General features: G+C 42.2%; 25 non-coding genes across 25 annotated transcripts; all 25 read right to left on the bottom strand.

Moving 5' to 3' along the window:
• Positions 1 to 1,239: 1,239 nt before the first annotated feature.
• trnal-cag (transfer RNA leucine (anticodon CAG)) lies at positions 1,240 to 1,322 on the bottom strand. The gene has a single exon. It is a non-coding gene; the product is annotated as a tRNA-Leu (tRNA).
• A 319-nt stretch (positions 1,323 to 1,641) lies between these two features.
• Positions 1,642 to 1,724, bottom strand: trnal-cag (transfer RNA leucine (anticodon CAG)). Its single transcript has one exon. It is a non-coding gene; the product is annotated as a tRNA-Leu (tRNA).
• A 1,864-nt stretch (positions 1,725 to 3,588) lies between these two features.
• trnal-cag (transfer RNA leucine (anticodon CAG)) lies at positions 3,589 to 3,671 on the bottom strand. The gene has a single exon. It is a non-coding gene; the product is annotated as a tRNA-Leu (tRNA).
• A 319-nt stretch (positions 3,672 to 3,990) lies between these two features.
• Positions 3,991 to 4,073, bottom strand: trnal-cag (transfer RNA leucine (anticodon CAG)). Its single transcript has one exon. It is a non-coding gene; the product is annotated as a tRNA-Leu (tRNA).
• A 700-nt stretch (positions 4,074 to 4,773) lies between these two features.
• On the bottom strand, positions 4,774 to 4,856 carry trnal-cag (transfer RNA leucine (anticodon CAG)). The gene has a single exon. It is a non-coding gene; the product is annotated as a tRNA-Leu (tRNA).
• Positions 4,857 to 5,978: 1,122 nt separating this feature from the next.
• trnal-cag (transfer RNA leucine (anticodon CAG)) lies at positions 5,979 to 6,061 on the bottom strand. The gene has a single exon. It is a non-coding gene; the product is annotated as a tRNA-Leu (tRNA).
• Positions 6,062 to 6,760: 699 nt separating this feature from the next.
• On the bottom strand, positions 6,761 to 6,843 carry trnal-cag (transfer RNA leucine (anticodon CAG)). The gene has a single exon. It is a non-coding gene; the product is annotated as a tRNA-Leu (tRNA).
• Positions 6,844 to 7,542: 699 nt separating this feature from the next.
• Positions 7,543 to 7,625, bottom strand: trnal-cag (transfer RNA leucine (anticodon CAG)). Its single transcript has one exon. It is a non-coding gene; the product is annotated as a tRNA-Leu (tRNA).
• A 680-nt stretch (positions 7,626 to 8,305) lies between these two features.
• trnal-cag (transfer RNA leucine (anticodon CAG)) lies at positions 8,306 to 8,388 on the bottom strand. Its single transcript has one exon. It is a non-coding gene; the product is annotated as a tRNA-Leu (tRNA).
• A 319-nt stretch (positions 8,389 to 8,707) lies between these two features.
• On the bottom strand, positions 8,708 to 8,790 carry trnal-cag (transfer RNA leucine (anticodon CAG)). Its single transcript has one exon. It is a non-coding gene; the product is annotated as a tRNA-Leu (tRNA).
• A 1,082-nt stretch (positions 8,791 to 9,872) lies between these two features.
• On the bottom strand, positions 9,873 to 9,955 carry trnal-cag (transfer RNA leucine (anticodon CAG)). The gene has a single exon. It is a non-coding gene; the product is annotated as a tRNA-Leu (tRNA).
• Positions 9,956 to 10,274: 319 nt separating this feature from the next.
• trnal-cag (transfer RNA leucine (anticodon CAG)) lies at positions 10,275 to 10,357 on the bottom strand. The gene has a single exon. It is a non-coding gene; the product is annotated as a tRNA-Leu (tRNA).
• Positions 10,358 to 10,655: 298 nt separating this feature from the next.
• On the bottom strand, positions 10,656 to 10,738 carry trnal-cag (transfer RNA leucine (anticodon CAG)). Its single transcript has one exon. It is a non-coding gene; the product is annotated as a tRNA-Leu (tRNA).
• A 319-nt stretch (positions 10,739 to 11,057) lies between these two features.
• On the bottom strand, positions 11,058 to 11,140 carry trnal-cag (transfer RNA leucine (anticodon CAG)). The gene has a single exon. It is a non-coding gene; the product is annotated as a tRNA-Leu (tRNA).
• A 319-nt stretch (positions 11,141 to 11,459) lies between these two features.
• On the bottom strand, positions 11,460 to 11,542 carry trnal-cag (transfer RNA leucine (anticodon CAG)). Its single transcript has one exon. It is a non-coding gene; the product is annotated as a tRNA-Leu (tRNA).
• A 319-nt stretch (positions 11,543 to 11,861) lies between these two features.
• Positions 11,862 to 11,944, bottom strand: trnal-cag (transfer RNA leucine (anticodon CAG)). Its single transcript has one exon. It is a non-coding gene; the product is annotated as a tRNA-Leu (tRNA).
• A 298-nt stretch (positions 11,945 to 12,242) lies between these two features.
• trnal-cag (transfer RNA leucine (anticodon CAG)) lies at positions 12,243 to 12,325 on the bottom strand. Its single transcript has one exon. It is a non-coding gene; the product is annotated as a tRNA-Leu (tRNA).
• Positions 12,326 to 16,664: 4,339 nt separating this feature from the next.
• On the bottom strand, positions 16,665 to 16,747 carry trnal-cag (transfer RNA leucine (anticodon CAG)). The gene has a single exon. It is a non-coding gene; the product is annotated as a tRNA-Leu (tRNA).
• A 1,120-nt stretch (positions 16,748 to 17,867) lies between these two features.
• On the bottom strand, positions 17,868 to 17,950 carry trnal-cag (transfer RNA leucine (anticodon CAG)). The gene has a single exon. It is a non-coding gene; the product is annotated as a tRNA-Leu (tRNA).
• A 1,123-nt stretch (positions 17,951 to 19,073) lies between these two features.
• Positions 19,074 to 19,156, bottom strand: trnal-cag (transfer RNA leucine (anticodon CAG)). Its single transcript has one exon. It is a non-coding gene; the product is annotated as a tRNA-Leu (tRNA).
• A 1,525-nt stretch (positions 19,157 to 20,681) lies between these two features.
• trnal-cag (transfer RNA leucine (anticodon CAG)) lies at positions 20,682 to 20,764 on the bottom strand. The gene has a single exon. It is a non-coding gene; the product is annotated as a tRNA-Leu (tRNA).
• Positions 20,765 to 21,083: 319 nt separating this feature from the next.
• On the bottom strand, positions 21,084 to 21,166 carry trnal-cag (transfer RNA leucine (anticodon CAG)). Its single transcript has one exon. It is a non-coding gene; the product is annotated as a tRNA-Leu (tRNA).
• Positions 21,167 to 21,464: 298 nt separating this feature from the next.
• trnal-cag (transfer RNA leucine (anticodon CAG)) lies at positions 21,465 to 21,547 on the bottom strand. The gene has a single exon. It is a non-coding gene; the product is annotated as a tRNA-Leu (tRNA).
• Positions 21,548 to 21,866: 319 nt separating this feature from the next.
• On the bottom strand, positions 21,867 to 21,949 carry trnal-cag (transfer RNA leucine (anticodon CAG)). Its single transcript has one exon. It is a non-coding gene; the product is annotated as a tRNA-Leu (tRNA).
• A 319-nt stretch (positions 21,950 to 22,268) lies between these two features.
• trnal-cag (transfer RNA leucine (anticodon CAG)) lies at positions 22,269 to 22,351 on the bottom strand. Its single transcript has one exon. It is a non-coding gene; the product is annotated as a tRNA-Leu (tRNA).
• Positions 22,352 to 22,526: the final 175 nt, after the last annotated feature.

The raw sequence follows: 22,526 nt of genomic DNA, 5'->3' as shown, positions 1-22,526 counted from the left end.
AGCATTGCTCCGTTTACATCATCATGTCACAGGCAACTGAGCAAGAAAAGCACATGTCAGAAGTGGGATTCGAACCCACGCCTCCAGGGGAGACTGCGACCTGAACGCAGCGCCTTAGACCGCTCGGCCATCCTGACGGAAAACAAAAGAAATTGGTGAGAGTTATAGATCATATCTTTTAATCGCACTTTCTTCATCACAGAAAGGGTTGTACAGAGCCTGATGCAGTGTACTTGTCGCTGGTGACAATATATGCTAACAGAAGGAATCTTTGTTGAAATCCCACTCAAACCCCTTTTTAATGGTAAACAAAAGAGAGACTTCAAAATTGTCAAACATTTGACGAGTCTACATGATATGTTGCGGCAGTTTAACATGTAAAGCATTGCTCTGTCTACATCATCATGTCAAAGGGAACTGAGCAAGAAAACCACATGTCAGAAGTGGGATTCGAACCCACACCTCCAGTGGAGACTGCGACCTGAACGCAGCGCCTTAGACCGCTCGGCCATCCTAACGGAAAACAAAAGAAATTGGTGAGAGTTATAGATCATATCTTTCAATGCATTCCATACAACACTACATCGCACTTTCTTCGTCACAGAAAGGGTTGTACACAGCCTGATGCAGTATACTGATCGCTGCTTACTATATATGCTAACAGAAGGAATCTTTGTTGAAATCCCACTCAAACCCCTTTTTAATGGTAAACAAAAGAGAGACTTCAAAATTGTCAAACATTTGACGAGTCTACATGATATGTTGCGGCAGTTTAAGATGTAAAGCATTGCTCCGTTTACATCATCATGTCACAGGCAACTGAGCAAGAAAAGCACATGTCAGAAGTGGGATTCGAACCCACGCCTCCAGGGGAGACTGCGACCTGAACGCAGCGCCTTAGACCGCTCGGCCATAATGACGGAAAACAGACGAAATTAGTGAGAGTTATAGATTATATCTTTTAATGCATTCGATATAACATTACATAGCACTTTCTTGATCACAGAAAGGGTTGTACACAGCCTGATGCAGTATACTGATCGCTGCTTACTATATATGCTAACAGAAGGAATCTTTGTTGAAATCCCACTCAAACCCCTTTTTAATGGTAAACAAAAGAGAGACTTCAAAATTGTCAAACATTTGACGAGTCTACATGATATGTTGCGGCAGTTTAAGATGTAAAGCATTGCTCCGTTTACATCATCATGTCACAGGCAACTGAGCAAGAAAACCACATGTCAGAAGTGGGATTCGAACCCACGCCTCCAGTGGAGACTGCGACCTGAACGCAGCGCCTTAGACCGCTCGGCCATCCTGACAGAAAACAAAAGAAATTGGTGAGAGTTATAGATCATATCTTTTAATGCATTCCATACAACACTACATCGCACTTTCTTCATCACAGAAAGGGTTGTACAGAGCCTGATGCAGTGTACTTGTCGCTGGTGACAATATATGCTAACAGAAGGAATCTTTGTTGAAATCCCACTCAAACCCCTTTTTAATGGTAAACAAAAGAGAGACTTCAAAATTGTCAAACATTTGACGAGTCTACATGATATGTTGCGGCAGTTTAAGATGTAAAGCATTGCTCCGTTTACATCATCATGTCACAGGCAACTGAGCAAGTAAACCACATGTCAGAAGTGGGATTCGAACCCACGCCTCCAGTGGAGACTGCGACCTGAACGCAGCGCCTTAGACCGCTCGGCCATCCTGACGGAAAACAAAAGAAATTGGTGAGAGTTATAGATCATATCTTTTAATCGCACTTTCTTCATCACAGAAAGGGTTGTACAGAGCCTGATGCAGTGTACTTGTCGCTGGTGACAATATATGCTAACAGAAGGAATCTTTGTTGAAATCCCACTCAAACCCCTTTTTAATGGTAAACAAAAGAGAGACTTCAAAATTGTCAAACATTTGACGAGTCTACATGATATGTTGCGGCAGTTTAAGATGTAAAGCATTGCTCCGTTTACATCATCATGTCACAGGCAACTGAGCAAGAAAACCACATGTCAGAAGTGGGATTCGAACCCACGCCTCCAGGGGAGACTGCGACCTGAACGCAGCGCCTTAGACCGCTCGGCCATCCTGACGGAAAACAAAAGAAACTGGTGAGAGTTATAGATCATATCTTTTAATCGCACTTTCTTCATCACAGAAAGCGTTGTACAGAGCCTGATGCAGTGTACTTGTCGCTGGTGACAATATATGCTAACAGAAGGAATCTTTGTTGAAATCCCACTCAAACCCCTTTTTAATGGTAAACAAAAGAGAGACTTCAAAATTGTCAAACATTTGACGAGTCTACATGATATGTTGCGGCAGTTTAACATGTAAAGCATTGCTCTGTCTACATCATCATGTCAAAGGGAACTGAGCAAGAAAACCACATGTCAGAAGTGGGATTCGAACCCACACCTCCAGTGGAGACTGCGACCTGAACGCAGCGCCTTAGACCGCTCGGCCATCCTAACGGAAAACAAAAGAAATTGGTGAGAGTTATAGATCATATCTTTCAATGCATTCCATACAACACTACATCGCACTTTCTTCGTCACAGAAAGGGTTGTACACAGCCTGATGCAGTATACTGATCGCTGCTTACTATATATGCTAACAGAAGGAATCTTTGTTGAAATCCCACTCAAACCCCTTTTTAATGGTAAACAAAAGAGAGACTTCAAAATTGTCAAACATTTGACGAGTCTACATGATATGTTGCGGCAGTTTAAGATGTAAAGCATTGCTCCGTTTACATCATCATGTCACAGGCAACTGAGCAAGAAAAGCACATGTCAGAAGTGGGATTCGAACCCACGCCTCCAGGGGAGACTGCGACCTGAACGCAGCGCCTTAGACCGCTCGGCCATCCTGACGGAAAACAAAAGAAATTGGTGAGAGTTATAGATCATATCTTTTAATCGCACTTTCTTCATCACAGAAAGGGTTGTACAGAGCCTGATGCAGTGTACTTGTCGCTGGTGACAATATATGCTAACAGAAGGAATCTTTGTTGAAATCCCACTCAAACCCCTTTTTAATGGTAAACAAAAGAGAGACTTCAAAATTGTCAAACATTTGACGAGTCTACATGATATGTTGCGGCAGTTTAACATGTAAAGCATTGCTCCGTTTACATCATCATGTCACAGGCAACTGAGCAAGAAAAGCACATGTCAGAAGTGGGATTCGAACCCACGCCTCCAGGGGAGACTGCGACCTGAACGCAGCGCCTTAGACCGCTCGGCCATAATGACGGAAAACAGACGAAATTAGTGAGAGTTATAGATTATATCTTTTAATGCATTCGATATAACATTACATAGCACTTTCTTGATCACAGAAAGGGTTGTACACAGCCTGATGCAGTATACTGATCGCTGCTTACTATATATGCTAACAGAAGGAATCTTTGTTGAAATCCCACTCAAACCCCTTTTTAATGGTAAACAAAAGAGAGACTTCAAAATTGTCAAACATTTGACGAGTCTACATGATATGTTGCGGCAGTTTAAGATGTAAAGCATTGCTCCGTTTACATCATCATGTCACAGGCAACTGAGCAAGAAAACCACATGTCAGAAGTGGGATTCGAACCCACGCCTCCAGTGGAGACTGCGACCTGAACGCAGCGCCTTAGACCGCTCGGCCATCCTGACAGAAAACAAAAGAAATTGGTGAGAGTTATAGATCATATCTTTTAATGCATTCCATACAACACTACATCGCACTTTCTTCATCACAGAAAGGGTTGTACAGAGCCTGATGCAGTGTACTTGTCGCTGGTGACAATATATGCTAACAGAAGGAATCTTTGTTGAAATCCCACTCAAACCCCTTTTTAATGGTAAACAAAAGAGAGACTTCAAAATTGTCAAACATTTGACGAGTCTACATGATATGTTGCGGCAGTTTAAGATGTAAAGCATTGCTCCGTTTACATCATCATGTCACAGGCAACTGAGCAAGTAAACCACATGTCAGAAGTGGGATTCGAACCCACGCCTCCAGTGGAGACTGCGACCTGAACGCAGCGCCTTAGACCGCTCGGCCATCCTGACAGAAAACAAAAGAAATTGGTGAGAGTTATAGATCATATCTTTTAATGCATTCCATACAACATTACATAGCAATTTCTTGATCACAGAAAGGGTTGTACACAGCCTGATGCAGTATACTGATCGCTGCTTACTATATATGCTAACAGAAGGAATCTTTGTTGAAATCCCACTCAAACCCCTTTTTAATGGTAAACAAAAGAGAGACTTCAAAATTGTCAAACATTTGACGAGTCTACATGATATGTTGCGGCAGTTTAAGATGTAAAGCATTGCTCCGTTTACATCATCATGTCACAGGCAACTGAGCAAGAAAACCACATGTCAGAAGTGGGATTCGAACCCACGCCTCCAGGGGAGACTGCGACCTGAACGCAGCGCCTTAGACCGCTTGGCCATCCTGACGGAAAACAAAAGAAATTGGTGAGAGTTATAGATCATATCTTTTAATCGCACTTTCTTCATCACAGAAAGGGTTGTACAGAGCCTGATGCAGTGTACTTGTCGCTGGTGACAATATATGCTAACAGAAGGAATCTTTGTTGAAATCCCACTCAAACCCCTTTTTAATGGTAAACAAAAGAGAGACTTCAAAATTGTCAAACATTTGACGAGTCTACATGATATGTTGCGGCAGTTTAAGATGTAAAGCATTGCTCCGTTTACATCATCATGTCACAGGCAACTGAGCAAGTAAACCACATGTCAGAAGTGGGATTCGAACCCACGCCTCCAGTGGAGACTGCGACCTGAACGCAGCGCCTTAGACCGCTCGGCCATCCTGACAGAAAACAAAAGAAATTGGTGAGAGTTATAGATCATATCTTTTAATGCATTCCATACAACATTACATAGCACTTTCTTGATCACAGAAAGGGTTGTACACAGCCTGATGCAGTATACTGATCGCTGCTTACTATATATGCTAACAGAAGGAATCTTTGTTGAAATCCCACTCAAACCCCTTTTTAATGGTAAACAAAAGAGAGACTTCAAAATTGTCAAACATTTGACGAGTCTACATGATATGTTGCGGCAGTTTAAGATGTAAAGCATTGCTCCGTTTACATCATCATGTCACAGGCAACTGAGCAAGAAAACCACATGTCAGAAGTGGGATTCGAACCCACGCCTCCAGGGGAGACTGCGACCTGAACGCAGCGCCTTAGACCGCTCGGCCATCCTGACGGAAAACAAAAGAAATTGGTGAGAGTTATAGATCATATCTTTTAATGCATTCCATACAACATTACATAGCACTTTCTTGATCACAGAAAGGGTTGTACACAGCCTGATGCAGTATACTGATCGCTGCTTACTATATATGCTAACAGAAGGAATCTTTGTTGAAATCCCACTCAAACCCCTTTTTAATGGTAAACAAAAGAGAGACTTCAAAATTGTCAAACATTTGACTAGTCTACATGATATGTTGCGGCAGTTTAACATGTAAAGCATTGCTCTGTCTACATCATCATGTCAAAGGGAACTGAGCAAGAAAACCACATGTCAGAAGTGGGATTCGAACCCACGCCTCCAGTGGAGACTGCGACCTGAACGCAGCGCCTTAGACGCTCGGCCATCCTGACGGAAAACAAAAGAAATTGGTGAGAGCTATAGATCATATCTTTCAATGCATTCCATACAACACTACATCGCACTTTCTTCGTCACAGAAAGGGTTGTACACAGCCTGATGCAGTATACTGATCGCTGCTTACTATATATGCTAACAGAAGGAATCTTTGTTCAAATCCCACTCAAACCCCTTTTTGATGGTAAACAAAAGAGAGACTTCAAAATTGTCAAACATTTGACGAGTCTACATGATATGTTGCGGCAGTTTAAGATGTAAAGCATTGCTCCGTTTACATCATCATGTCACAGGCAACTGAGCAAGAAAACCACATGTCAGAAGTGGGATTCGAACCCACGCCTCCAGTGGAGACTGCGACCTGAACGCAGCGCCTTAGACCGCTCGGCCATCCTGACGGAAAACAAAAGAAATTGGTGAGAGTTATAGATCATATCTTTTAATCGCACTTTCTTTATCACAGAAAGGGTTGTACAGAGCCTGATGCAGTGTACTTGTCGCTGGTGACAATATATGCTAACAGAAGGAATCTTTGTTGAAATCCCACTCAAACCCCTTTTTAATGGTAAACAAAAGAGAGACTTCAAAATTGTCAAACATTTGACGAGTCTACATGATATGTTGCGGCAGTTTAACATGTAAAGCATTGCTCTGTCTACATCATCATGTCAAAGGGAACTGAGCAAGAAAACCACATGTCAGAAGTGGGATTCGAACCCACGCCTCCAGTGGAGACTGCGACCTGAACGCAGCGCCTTAGACGCTCGGCCATCCTGACGGAAAACAAAAGAAATTGGTGAGAGCTATAGATCATATCTTTCAATGCATTCCATACAACACTACATCGCACTTTCTTCGTCACAGAAAGGGTTGTACACAGCCTGATGCAGTATACTGATCGCTGCTTACTATATATGCTAACAGAAGGAATCTTTGTTCAAATCCCACTCAAACCCCTTTTTGATGGTAAACAAAAGAGAGACTTCAAAATTGTCAAACATTTGACGAGTCTACATGATATGTTGCGGCAGTTTAAGATGTAAAGCATTGCTCCGTTTACATCATCATGTCACAGGCAACTGAGCAAGAAAACCACATGTCAGAAGTGGGATTCGAACCCACGCCTCCAGTGGAGACTGCGACCTGAACGCAGCGCCTTAGACCGCTCGGCCATCCTGACGGAAAACAAAAGAAATTGGTGAGAGTTATAGATCATATCTTTTAATCGCACTTTCTTTATCACAGAAAGGGTTGTACAGAGCCTGATGCAGTGTACTTGTCGCTGGTGACAATATATGCTAACAGAAGGAATCTTTGTTGAAATCCCACTCAAACCCCTTTTTAATGGTAAACAAAAGAGAGACTTCAAAATTGTCAAACATTTGACGAGTCTACATGATATGTTGCGGCAGTTTAACATGTAAAGCATTGCTCTGTCTACATCATCATGTCAAAGGGAACTGAGCAAGAAAACCACATGTCAGAAGTGGGATTCGAACCCACGCCTCCAGTGGAGACTGCGACCTGAACGCAGCGCCTTAGACGCTCGGCCATCCTGACGGAAAACAAAAGAAATTGGTGAGAGCTATAGATCATATCTTTCAATGCATTCCATACAACACTACATCGCACTTTCTTCGTCACAGAAAGGGTTGTACACAGCCTGATGCAGTATACTGATCGCTGCTTACTATATATGCTAACAGAAGGAATCTTTGTTCAAATCCCACTCAAACCCCTTTTTGATGGTAAACAAAAGAGAGACTTCAAAATTGTCAAACATTTGACGAGTCTACATGATATGTTGCGGCAGTTTAAGATGTAAAGCATTGCTCCGTTTACATCATCATGTCACAGGCAACTGAGCAAGAAAACCACATGTCAGAAGTGGGATTCGAACCCACGCCTCCAGTGGAGACTGCGACCTGAACGCAGCGCCTTAGACCGCTCGGCCATCCTGACGGAAAACAAAAGAAATTGGTGAGAGTTATAGATCATATCTTTTAATCGCACTTTCTTTATCACAGAAAGGGTTGTACAGAGCCTGATGCAGTGTACTTGTCGCTGGTGACAATATATGCTAACAGAAGGAATCTTTGTTGAAATCCCACTCAAACCCCTTTTTAATGGTAAACAAAAGAGAGACTTCAAAATTGTCAAACATTTGACGAGTCTACATGATATGTTGCGGCAGTTTAACATGTAAAGCATTGCTCTGTCTACATCATCATGTCAAAGGGAACTGAGCAAGAAAACCACATGTCAGAAGTGGGTTTTCGAACCCACGCCTCCAGTGGAGACTGCGACCTGAACGCAGCGCCTTAGACCGCTCGGCCATCCTGAGGGAAAACAAAAGAAATTGGTGAGAGTTATAGATCATATCTTTTAATCGCACTTTCTTCATCACAGAAAGGGTTGTACAGAGCCTGATGCAGTGTACTTGTCGCTGGTGACAATATATGCTAACAGAAGGAATCTTTGTTGAAATCCCACTCAAACCCCTTTTTAATGGTAAACAAAAGAGAGACTTCAAAATTGTCAAACATTTGACGAGTCTACATGATATGTTGCGGCAGTTTAACATGTAAAGCATTGCTCTGTCTACATCATCATGTCAAAGGGAACTGAGCAAGAAAACCACATGTCAGAAGTGGGATTCGAACCCACGCCTCCAGTGGAGACTGCGACCTGAACGCAGCGCCTTAGACCGCTCGGCCATCCTGACGGAAAACAAAAGAAATTGGTGAGAGCTATAGATCATATCTTTCAATGCATTCCATACAACACTACATCGCACTTTCTTCGTCACAGAAAGGGTTGTACACAGCCTGATGCAGTATACTGATCGCTGCTTACTATATATGCTAACAGAAGGAATCTTTGTTCAAATCCCACTCAAACCCCTTTTTAATGGTAAACAAAAGAGAGACTTCAAAATTGTCAAACATTTGACGAGTCTACATGATATGTTGCGGCAGTTTAAGATGTAAAGCATTGCTCCGTTTACATCATCATGTCACAGGCAACTGAGCAAGAAAACCACATGTCAGAAGTGGGATTCGAACCCACGCCTCCAGTGGAGACTGCGACCTGAACGCAGCGCCTTAGACCGCTCGGCCATCCTGACAGAAAACAAAAGAAATTGGTGAGAGTTATAGATCATATCTTTTAATGCATTCCATACAACATTACATAGCACTTTCTTGATCACAGAAAGGGTTGTACACAGCCTGATGCAGTATACTGATCGCTGCTTACTATATATGCTAACAGAAGGAAGCTTTGTTCAAATCCCACTCAAACCCCTTTTTAATGGTAAACAAAAGAGAGACTTCAAAATTGTCAAACATTTGACGAGTCTACATGATATGTTGCGGCAGTTTAAGATGTAAAGCATTGCTCCGTTTACATCATCATGTCACAGGCAACTGAGCAAGAAAACCACATGTCAGAAGTGGGATTCGAACCCACGCCTCCAGGGGAGACTGCGACCTGAACGCAGCGCCTTAGACCGCTCGGCCATCCTGACGGAAAACAAAAGAAATTGGTGAGAGTTATAGATCATATCTTTTAATCGCACTTTCTTCATCACAGAAAGGGTTGTACAGAGCCTGATGCAGTGTACTTGTCGCTGGTGACAATATATGCTAACAGAAGGAATCTTTGTTGAAATCCCACTCAAACCCCTTTTTAATGGTAGACAAAAGAGAGACTTCAAAATTGTCAAACATTTGACGAGTCTACATGATATGTTGCGGCAGTTTAACATGTAAAGCATTGCTCTGTCTACATCATCATGTCAAAGGGAACTGAGCAAGAAAACCACATGTCAGAAGTGGGTTTTCGAACCCACGCCTCCAGTGGAGACTGCGACCTGAACGCAGCGCCTTAGACCGCTCGGCCATCCTGACGGAAAACAAAAGAAATTGGTGAGAGTTATAGATCATATCTTTTAATCGCACTTTCTTCATCACAGAAAGGGTTGTACAGAGCCTGATGCAGTGTACTTGTCGCTGGTGACAATATATGCTAACAGAAGGAATCTTTGTTGAAATCCCACTCAAACCCCTTTTTAATGGTAAACAAAAGAGAGACTTCAAAATTGTCAAACATTTGACGAGTCTACATGATATGTTGCGGCAGTTTAACATGTAAAGCATTGCTCTGTCTACATCATCATGTCACAGGCAACTGAGCAAGAAAACCACATGTCAGAAGTGGGATTCGAACCCACGCCTCCAGTGGAGACTGCGACCTGAACGCAGCGCCTTAGACCGCTCGGCCATCCTGACGGAAAACAAAAGAAATTGGTGAGAGTTATAGATTATATCTTTTAATGCATTCGATATAACATTACATAGCACTTTCTTGATCACAGAAAGGGTTGTACACAGCCTGATGCAGTATACTGATCGCTGCTTACTATATATGCTAACAGAAGGAAGCTTTGTTCAAATCCCACTCAAACCCCTTTTTAATGGTAAACAAAAGAGAGACTTCAAAATAGTCAAACATTTGACGAGTCTACATGATATGTTGCGGCAGTTTAACATGTAAAGCATTGCTCCGTTTACATCATCATGTCACAGGCAACTGAGCAAGAAAACCACATGTCAGAAGTGGGATTCGAACCCACGCCTCCAGTGGAGACTGCGACCTGAACGCAGCGCCTTAGACCGCTCGGCCATCCTGACGGAAAACAAAAGAAATTGGTGAGAGTTATAGATCATATCTTTTAATCGCACTTTCTTCATCACAGAAAGGGTTGTACAGAGCCTGATGCAGTGTACTTGTCGCTGGTGACAATATATGCTAACAGAAGGAATCTTTGTTGAAATCCCAATCAAACCCCTTTTTAATGGTAAACAAAAGAGAGACTTCAAAATGGTCAAACATTTGACGAGTCTACATGATATGTTGCGGCAGTTTAAGATGTAAAGCATTGCTCCGTTTACATCATCATGTTACAGGCAACTGAGCAAGAAAACCACATGTCAGAAGTGGGATTCGAACCCACGCCTCCAGTGGAGACTGCGACCTGAACGCAGCGCCTTAGACCGCTCGGCCATCCTGACGGAAAACAAAAGAAATTAGTGAGAGTTATAGATCATATCTTTCAATGCATTCCATACAACACTACATCGCACTTTCTTCGTCACAGAAAGGGTTGTACACAGCCTGATGCAGTATACTGATCGCTGCTTACTATATATGCTAACAGAAGGAATCTTTGTTCAAATCCCACTCAAACCCCTTTTTAATGGTAAACAAAAGAGAGACTTCAAAATTGTCAAACATTTGACGAGTCTACATGATATGTTGCGGCAGTTTAACATGTAAAGCATTGCTCCGTTTACATCATCATGTCACAGGCAACTGAGCAAGAAAACCACATGTCAGAAGTGGGATTCGAACCCACGCCTCCAGTGGAGACTGCGACCTGAACGCAGCGCCTTAGACCGCTCGGCCATCCTGACGGAAAACAAAAGAAATTAGTGAGAGTTATAGATTATATCTTTTAATGCATTCGATATAACATTACATAGCACTTTCTTGATCACAGAAAGGGTTGTACACAGCCTGATGCAGTATACGGATCGCTGCTTACTATATATGCTAACAGAAGGAAGCTTTGTTCAAATCCCACTCAAACCCCTTTTTAATGGTAAACAAAAGAGAGACTTCAAAATTGTCAAACATTTGACGAGTCTACATGATATGTTGCGGCAGTTTAACATGTAAAGCATTGCTCCGTTTACATCATCATGTCACAGGCAACTGAGCAAGAAAACCACATGTCAGAAGTGGGATTCGAACCCACGCCTCCAGTGGAGACTGCGACCTGAACGCAGCGCCTTAGACCGCTCGGCCATCCTGACGGAAAACAAAAGAAATTGGTGAGAGTTATAGATTATATCTTTTAATGCATTCGATATAACATTACATAGCACTTTCTTGATCACAGAAAGGGTTGTACACAGCCTGATGCAGTATACTGATCGCTGCTTACTATATATGCTAACAGAAGGAAGCTTTGTTCAAATCCCACTCAAACCCCTTTTTAATGGTAAACAAAAGAGAGACTTCAAAATTGTCAAACATTTGACGAGTCTACATGATATGTTGCGGCAGTTTAACATGTAAAGCATTGCTCCGTTTACATCATCATGTCACAGGCAACTGAGCAAGAAAACCACATGTCAGAAGTGGGATTCGAACCCACGCCTCCAGTGGAGACTGCGACCTGAACGCAGCGCCTTAGACCGCTCGGCCATCCTGACGGAAAACAAAAGAAATTGGTGAGAGTTATAGATCATATCTTTTAATCGCACTTTCTTCATCACAGAAAGGGTTGTACAGAGCCTGATGCAGTGTACTTGTCGCTGGTGACAATATATGCTAACAGAAGGAATCTTTGTTGAAATCCCAATCAAACCCCTTTTTAATTGTAAACAAAAGAGAGACTTCAAAATGGTCAAACATTTGACGAGTCTACATGATATGTTGCGGCAGTTTAAGATGTAAAGCATTGCTCCGTTTACATCATCATGTTACAGGCAACTGAGCAAGAAAACCACATGTCAGAAGTGGGATTCGAACCCACGCCTCCAGTGGAGACTGCGACCTGAACGCAGCGCCTTAGACCGCTCGGCCATCCTGACGGAAAACAAAAGAAATTAGTGAGAGTTATAGATCATATCTTTCAATGCATTCCATACAACACTACATCGCACTTTCTTCGTCACAGAAAGGGTTGTACACAGCCTGATGCAGTATACTGATCGCTGCTTACTATATATGCTAACAGAAGGAATCTTTGTTGAAATCCCACTCAAACCCCTTTTTAATGGTAAACAAAAGAGAGACTTCAAAATTGTCAAACATTTGACGAGTCTACATGATATGTTGCGGCAGTTTAAGATGTAAAGCATTGCTCCGTTTACATCATCATGTCACAGGCAACTGAGCAAGAAAACCACATGTCAGAAGTGGGATTCGAACCCACGCCTCCAGTGGAGACTGCGACCTGAACGCAGCGCCTTAGCCCGCTCGGCCATCCTGACAGAAAACAAAATAAATTGATGAGAGTTATAGATCATATCTTTTAATGCATTCCATACAACACTACATCGCACTTTCTTCATCACAGAAAGGGTTGTACAGAGCCTGATGCAGTGTACTTGTCGCTGGTGACAATATATGCTAACAGAAGGAATCTTTGTTGAAATCCCACTCAAACCCCTTTTTAATGGTAAACAAAAGAGAGACTTCAAAATTGTCAAACATTTGACGAGTCTACATGATATGTTGCGGCAGTTTAAGATGTAAAGCATTGCTCCGTTTACATCATCATGTCACAGGCAACTGAGCAAGAAAACCACATGTCAGAAGTGGGATTCGAACCCACGCCTCCAGGGGAGACTGCGACCTGAACGCAGCGCCTTAGACCGCTCGGCCATCCTGACGGAAAACAAAAGAAATTAGTGAGAGTTATAGATTATATCTTTTAATGCATTCGATATAACATTACATAGCACTTTCTTGATCACAGAAAGGGTTGTACACAGCCTGATGCAGTATACTGATCGCTGCTTACTATATATGCTAACAGAAGGAATCTTTGTTCAAATCCCACTCAAACCCCTTTTTAATGGTAAACAAAAGAGAGACTTCAAAATTGTCAAACATTTGACGAGTCTACATGATATGTTGCGGCAGTTTAAGATGTAAAGCATTGCTCCGTTTACATCATCATGTCACAGGCAACTGAGCAAGAAAACGACATGTCAGAAGTGGGATTCGAACCCACGCCTCCAGGGGAGACTGCGACCTGAACGCAGCGCCTTAGACCGCTCGGCCATCCTGACGGAAAACAAAAGAAATTAGTGAGAGTTATAGATTATATCTTTTAATGCATTCGATATAACATTACATAGCACTTTCTTGATCACAGAAAGGGTTGTACACAGCCTGATGCAGTATACTGATCGCTGCTTACTATATATGCTAACAGAAGGAAGCTTTGTTCAAATCCCACTCAAACCCCTTTTTAATGGTAAACAAAAGAGAGACTTCAAAATTGTCAAACATTTGACGAGTCTACATGATATGTTGCGGCAGTTTAACATGTAAAGCATTGGTCCGTTTACATCATCATGTCACAGGCAACTGAGCAAGAAAACCACATGTCAGAAGTGGGATTCGAACCCACGCCTCCAGGGGAGACTGCGACCTGAACGCAGCGCCTTAGACCGCTCGGCCATCCTGACGGAAAACAAAAGAAATTAGTGAGAGTTATAGATCATATCTTTCAATGCATTCCATACAACACTACATCGCACTTTCTTCGTCACAGAAAGGGTTGTACACAGCCTGATGCAGTATACTGATCGCTGCTTACTATATATGCTAACAGAAGGAATCTTTGTTCAAATCCCACTCAAACCCCTTTTTAATGGTAAACAAAAGAGAGACTTCAAAATTGTCAAACATTTGACGAGTCTACATGATATGTTGCGGCAGTTTAAGATGTAAAGCATTGCTCCGTTTACATCATCATGTCACAGGCAACTGAGCAAGAAAACCACAAGTCAGAAGTGGGATTCGAACCCACGCCTCCAGGGGAGACTGCGACCTGAACGCAGCGCCTTAGACCGCTCGGCCATCCTGACGGAAAACAAAAGAAATTAGTGAGAGTTATAGATTATATCTTTTAATGCATTCGATATAACATTACATAGCACTTTCTTGATCACAGAAAGGGTTGTACACAGCCTGATGCAGTATACTGATCGCTGCTTACTATATATGCTAACAGAAGGAAGCTTTGTTCAAATCCCACTCAAACCCCTTTTTAATGGTAAACAAAAGAGAGACTTCAAAATTGTCAAACATTTGACGAGTCTACATGATATGTTGCGGCAGTTTAACATGTAAAGCATTGGTCCGTTTACATCATCATGTCACAGGCAACTGAGCAAGAAAACCACATGTCAGAAGTGGGATTCGAACCCACGCCTCCAGGGGAGACTGCGACCTGAACGCAGCGCCTTAGACCGCTCGGCCATCCTGACGGAAAACAAAAGAAATTAGTGAGAGTTATAGATTATATCTTTTAATGCATTCGATATAACATTACATAGCACTTTCTTGATCACAGAAAGGGTTGTACACAGCCTGATGCAGTATACTGATCGCTGCTTACTATATATGCTAACAGAAGGAATCTTTGTTGAAATCCCACTCAAACCCCTTTTTAATGGTAAACAAAAGAGAGACTTCAAAATTGTCAAACATTTGACGAGTCTACATGATATGTTGCGGCAGTTTAAGATGTAAAGCATTGCTCCGTTTACATCATCATGTCACAGGCAACTGAGCAAGAAAACCACATGTCAGAAGTGGGATTCGAACCCACGCCTCCAGTGGAGACTGCGACCTGAACGCAGCGCCTTAGCCCGCTCGGCCATCCTGACAGAAAACAAAATAAATTGATGAGAGTTATAGATCATATCTTTTAATGCATTCCATACAACACTACATCGCACTTTCTTCATCACAGAAAGGGTTGTACAGAGCCTGATGCAGTGTACTTGTCGCTGGTGACAATATATGCTAACAGAAGGAATCTTTGTTGAAATCCCACTCAAACCCCTTTTTAATGGTAAACAAAAGAGAGACTTCAAAATTGTCAAACATTTGACGAGTCTACATGATATGTTGCGGCAGTTTAAGATGTAAAGCATTGCTCCGTTTACATCATCATGTCACAGGCAACTGAGCAAGAAAACCACATGTCAGAAGTGGGATTCGAACCCACGCCTCCAGGGGAGACTGCGACCTGAACGCAGCGCCTTAGACCGCTCGGCCATCCTGACGGAAAACAAAAGAAATTAGTGAGAGTTATAGATTATATCTTTTAATGCATTCGATATAACATTACATAGCACTTTCTTGATCACAGAAAGGGTTGTACACAGCCTGATGCAGTATACTGATCGCTGCTTACTATATATGCTAACAGAAGGAATCTTTGTTCAAATCCCACTCAAACCCCTTTTTAATGGTAAACAAAAGAGAGACTTCAAAATTGTCAAACATTTGACGAGTCTACATGATATGTTGCGGCAGTTTAAGATGTAAAGCATTGCTCCGTTTACATCATCATGTCACAGGCAACTGAGCAAGAAAACCACAAGTCAGAAGTGGGATTCGAACCCACGCCTCCAGGGGAGACTGCGACCTGAACGCAGCGCCTTAGACCGCTCGGCCATCCTGACGGAAAACAAAAGAAATTAGTGAGAGTTATAGATTATATCTTTTAATGCATTCGATATAACATTACATAGCACTTTCTTGATCACAGAAAGGGTTGTACACAGCCTGATGCAGTATACTGATCGCTGCTTACTATATATGCTAACAGAAGGAAGCTTTGTTCAAATCCCACTCAAACCCCTTTTTAATGGTAAACAAAAGAGAGACTTCAAAATTGTCAAACATTTGACGAGTCTACATGATATGTTGCGGCAGTTTAACATGTAAAGCATTGGTCCGTTTACATCATCATGTCACAGGCAACTGAGCAAGAAAACCACATGTCAGAAGTGGGATTCGAACCCACGCCTCCAGGGGAGACTGCGACCTGAACGCAGCGCCTTAGACCGCTCGGCCATCCTGACGGAAAACAAAAGAAATTAGTGAGAGTTATAGATTATATCTTTTAATGCATTCGATATAACATTACATAGCACTTTCTTGATCACAGAAAGGGTTGTACACAGCCTGATGCAGTATACTGATCGCTGCTTACTATATATGCTAACAGAAGGAAGCTTTGTTCAAATCCCACTCAAACCCCTTTTTAATGGTAAACAAAAGAGAGACTTCAAAATTGTCAAACATTTGACGAGTCTACATGATATGTTGCGGCAGTTTAACATGTAAAGCATTGGTCCGTTTACATCACCATGTCACAGGCAACTGAGCAAGAAAACCACATGTCAGAAGTGGGATTCGAACCCACGCCTCCAGTGGAGACTGCGACCTGAACGCAGCGCCTTAGACCGCTCGGCCATCCTGACGGAAAACAAAAGAAATTGGTGAGAGCTATAGATCATATCTTTCAATGCATTCCATACAACACTACATCGCACTTTCTTCGTCACAGAAAGGGTTGTACACAGCCTGATGCAGTATACTGATCGCTGCTTACTATATATGCTAACAGAAGGAAGCTTTGTTCAAATCCCACTCAAACCCCTTTTTAATGGTAAACAAAAGAGAGACTTCAAAATTGTCAAACATTTGACGAGTCTACATGATATGTTGCGGCAGTTTAAGATGTAAAGCATTGCTCCGTTTACATCATGTCACAGGCAACTGAGCAAGAAAACCACATGTCAGAAGTGGGATTCGAACCCACGCCTCCAGGGGAGACTGCGACCTGAACGCAGCGCCTTAGACCGCTCGGCCATCCTGACGGAAAACAAAAGAAATTAGTGAGAGTTATAGATTATATCTTTTAATGCATTCGATATAACATTACATAGCACTTTCTTGATCACAGAAAGGGTTGTACACAGCCTGATGCAGTATACTGATCGCTGCTTACTATATATGCTAACAGAAGGAAGCTTTGTTCAAATCCTACTCAAACCCCTTTTTAATGGTAAACAAAAGAGAGACTTCAAAATTGTCAAACATTTGACGAGTCTACATGATATGTTGCGGCAGTTTAACATGTAAAGCATTGGTCCGTTTACATCATCATGTCACAGGCAACTGAGCAAGAAAACCACATGTCAGAAGTGGGATTCGAACCCACGCCTCCAGGGGAGACTGCGACCTGAACGCAGCGCCTTAGACCGCTCGGCCATCCTGACGGAAAACAAAAGAAATTAGTGAGAGTTATAGATCATATCTTTCAATGCATTCCATACAACACTACATCGCACTTTCTTCATCACAGAAAGGGTTGTACACAGCCTGATGCAGTATACTGATCGCTGCTTACTATATATGCTAACAGAAGGAATCTTTGTTCAAATCCCACTCAAACCCCTTTTTAATGGTAAACAAAAGAGAGACTTCAAAATTGTCAAACATTTGACGAGTCTACATGATATGTTGCGGCAGTTTAACATGTAAAGCATCGGTCCGTTTACATCACCATGTCACAGGCAACTGAGCAAGAAAACCACATGTCAGAAGTGGGATTCGAACCCACGCCTCCAGTGGAGACTGCGACCTGAACGCAGCGCCTTAGACCGCTCGGCCATCCTGACGGAAAACAAAAGAAATTGGTGAGAGCTATAGATCATATCTTTCAATGCATTCCATACAACACTACATCGCACTTTCTTCGTCACAGAAAGGGTTGTACACAGCCTGATGCAGTATCCTGATCGCTGCTTACTATATATGCTAACAGAAGGAAGCTTTGTTCAAATCCCACTCAAACCCCTTTTTAATGGTAAACAAAAGAGAGACTTCAAAATTGTCAAACATTTGACGAGTCTACATGATATGTTGCGGCAGTTTAACATGTAAAGCATTGCTCCGTTTACATCATCATGTCACAGGCAACTGAGCAAGAAAACCACACATCAGAAGTGGGATTCGAACCCACGCCTCCAGTGGAGACTGCGACCTGAACGCAGCGCCTTAGACCGCTCGGCCATCCTGACGGAAAACAAAAGAAATTGGTGAGAGTTATAGATCATATCTTTCAATGCATTCCATACAACACTACATAGCACTTTCTTGATCACAGAAAGGGTTGTACACAGCCTGATGCAGTATACTGATCGCTGCTTACTATATATGCTAACAGAAGGAATCTTTGTTCAAATCCCACTCAAACCCCTTTTTAATGGTAAACAAAAGAGAGACTTCAAAATTGTCAAACATTTGACGAGTCTACATGATATGTTGCGGCAGTTTAAGATGTAAAGCATTGCTCCGTTTACATCATCATGTCACAGGCAACTGAGCAAGAAAACCACATGTCAGAAGTGGGATTCGAACCCACGCCTCCAGGGGAGACTGCGACCTGAACGCAGCGCCTTAGACCGCTCGGCCATCCTGACGGAAAACAAAAGAAATTAGTGAGAGTTATAGATTATATCTTTTAATGCATTCGATATAACATTACATAGCACTTTCTTGATCACAGAAAGGGTTGTACACAGCCTGATGCAGTATACTGATCGCTGCTTACTATATATGCTAACAGAAGGAAGCTTTGTTCAAATCCCACTCAAACCCCTTTTTAATGGTAAACAAAAGAGAGACTTCAAAATTGTCAAACATTTGACGAGTCTACATGATATGTTGCGGCAGTTTAACATGTAAAGCATTGCTCCGTTTACATCATCATGTCACAGGCAACTGAGCAAGAAAACCACATGTCAGAAGTGGGATTCGAACCCACGCCTCCAGTGGAGACTGCGACCTGAACGCAGCGCCTTAGACCGCTCGGCCATCCTGACAGAAAACAAAATAAATTGATGAGAGTTATAGATCATATCTTTTAATGCATTCCATACAACACTACATCGCACTTTCTTCATCACAGAAAGGGTTGTACAGAGCCTGATGCAGTGTACTTGTCGCTGGTGACAATATATGCTAACAGAAGGAATCTTTGTTGAAATCCCACTCAAACCCCTTTTTAATGGTAAACAAAAGAGAGACTTCAAAATTGTCAAACATTTGACGAGTCTACATGATATGTTGCGGCAGTTTAAGATGTAAAGCATTGCTCCGTTTACATCATCATGTCACAGGCAACTGAGCAAGAAAACCACATGTCAGAAGTGGGATTCGAACCCACGCCTCCAGTGGAGACTGCGACCTGAACGCAGCGCCTTAGCCCGCTCGGCCATCCTGACAGAAAACAAAATAAATTGATGAGAGTTATAGATCATATCTTTTAATGCATTCCATACAACACTACATCGCACTTTCTTCATCACAGAAAGGGTTGTACAGAGCCTGATGCAGTGTACTTGTCGCTGGTGACAATATATGCTAACAGAAGGAATCTTTGTTGAAATCCCACTCAAACCCCTTTTTAATGGTAAACAAAAGAGAGACTTCAAAATTGTCAAACATTTGACGAGTCTACATGATATGTTGCGGCAGTTTAAGATGTAAAGCATTGCTCCGTTTACATCATCATGTCACAGGCAACTGAGCAAGAAAACCACATGTCAGAAGTGGGATTCGAACCCACGCCTCCAGGGGAGACTGCGACCTGAACGCAGCGCCTTAGACCGCTCGGCCATCCTGACGGAAAACAAAAGAAATTAGTGAGAGTTATAGATTATATCTTTTAATGCATTCGATATAACATTACATAGCACTTTCTTGATCACAGAAAGGGTTGTACACAGCCTGATGCAGTATACTGATCGCTGCTTACTATATATGCTAACAGAAGGAAGCTTTGTTCAAATCCCACTCAAACCCCTTTTTAATGGTAAACAAAAGAGAGACTTCAAAATTGTCAAACATTTGACGAGTCTACATGATATGTTGCGGCAGTAAAACATGTAAAGCATTGCTCCGTTTACATCATCATGTCACAGGCAACTGAGCAAGAAAACCACATGTCAGAAGTGGGATTCGAACCCACGCCTCCAGTGGAGACTGCAACCTGAACGCAGCGCCTTAGACCGCTCGGCCATCCTGACGGAAAACAAAAGAAATTGGTGAGAGTTATAGATTATATCTTTTAATGCATTCGATATAACATTACATAGCACTTTCTTGATCACAGAAAGGGTTGTACACAGCCTGATGCAGTATACTGATCGCTGCTTACTATATATGCTAACAGAAGGAAGCTTTGTTCAAATCCCACTCAAACCCCTTTTTAATGGTAAACAAAAGAGAGACTTCAAAATTGTCAAACATTTGACGAGTCTACATGATATGTTGCGGCAGTTTAACATGTAAAGCATTGCTCCGTTTACATCATCATGTCACAGGCAACTGAGCAAGAAAACCACATGTCAGAAGTGGGATTCGAACCCACGCCTCCAGTGGAGACTGCGACCTGAACGCAGCGCCTTAGACCGCTCGGCCATCCTGACGGAAAACAAAAGAAATTGGTGAGAGTTATAGATTATATCTTTTAATGCATTCGATATAACATTACATAGCACTTTCTTGATCACAGAAAGGGTTGTACACAGCCTGATGCAGTATACTGATCGCTGCTTACTATATATGCTAACAGAAGGAAGCTTTGTTCAAATCCCACTCAAACCCCTTTTTAATGGTAAACAAAAGAGAGACTTCAAAATTGTCAAACATTTGACGAGTCTACATGATATGTTGCGGCAGTTTAACATGTAAAGCATTGCTCCGTTTACATCATCATGTCACAGGCAACTGAGCAAGAAAACCACATGTCAGAAGTGGGATTCGAACCCACGCCTCCAGTGGAGACTGCGACCTGAACGCAGCGCCTTAGACCGCTCGGCCATCCTGACGGAAAACAAAAGAAATTGGTGAGAGTTATAGATCATATCTTTTAATCGCACTTTCTTCATCACAGAAAGGGTTGTACAGAGCCTGATGCAGTGTACTTGTCGCTGGTGACAATATATGCTAACAGAAGGAATCTTTGTTGAAATCCCAATCAAACCCCTTTTTAATGGTAAACAAAAGAAAGACTTCAAAATGGTCAAACATTTGACGAGTCTACATGATATGTTGCGGCAGTTTAAGATGTAAAGCATTGCTCCGTTTACATCATCATGTTACAGGCAACTGAGCAAGAAAACCACATGTCAGAAGTGGGATTCGAACCCACGCCTCCAGTGGAGACTGCGACCTGAACGCAGCGCCTTAGACCGCTCGGCCATCCTGACGGAAAACAAAAGAAATTAGTGAGAGTTATAGATCATATCTTTCAATGCATTCCATACAACACTACATCGCACTTTCTTCGTCACAGAAAGGGTTGTACACAGCCTGATGCAGTATACTGATCGCTGCTTACTATATATGCTAACAGAAGGAATCTTTGTTCAAATCCCACTCAAACCCCTTTTTAATGGTAAACAAAAGAGAGACTTCAAAATTGTCAAACATTTGACGAGTCTACATGATATGTTGCGGCAGTTTAACATGTAAAGCATTGCTCCGTTTACATCATCATGTCACAGGCAACTGAGCAAGAAAACCACATGTCAGAAGTGGGATTCGAACCCACGCCTCCAGTGGAGACTGCGACCTGAACGCAGCGCCTTAGACCGCTCGGCCATCCTGACGGAAAACAAAAGAAATTAGTGAGAGTTATAGATTATATCTTTTAATGCATTCGATATAACATTACATAGCACTTTCTTGATCACAGAAAGGGTTGTACACAGCCTGATGCAGTATACTGATCGCTGCTTACTATATATGCTAACAGAAGGAAGCTTTGTTCAAATCCCACTCAAACCCCTTTTTAATGGTAAACAAAAGAGAGACTTCAAAATTGTCAAACATTTGACGAGTCTACATGATATGTTGCGGCAGTTTAACATGTAAAGCATTGCTCTGTCTACATCATCATGTCAAAGGGAAATGAGCAAGAAAACCACATGTCAGAAGTGGGATTCGAACCCACGCCTCCAGTGGAGACTGCGACCTGAACGCAGCGCCTTAGACCGCTCGGCCATCCTGACGGAAAACAAAAGAAATTAGTGAGAGTTATAGATTATATCTTTTAATGCATTCGATATAACATTACATAGCACTTTCTTGATCACAGAAAGGGTTGTACACAGCCTGATGCAGTATACTGATCGCTGCTTACTATATATGCTAACAGAAGGAAGCTTTGTTCAAATCCCACTCAAA

The sequence above is a fragment of the Pungitius pungitius genome, chromosome 5, assembly GCF_949316345.1.
Source record: "Pungitius pungitius chromosome 5, fPunPun2.1, whole genome shotgun sequence".
Lineage (NCBI taxonomy): Eukaryota > Metazoa > Chordata > Actinopteri > Perciformes > Gasterosteidae > Pungitius > Pungitius pungitius.
Note: the sequence above shows the minus strand (reverse complement) of the source record. Positions and strands in the feature narration are given on the sequence as shown.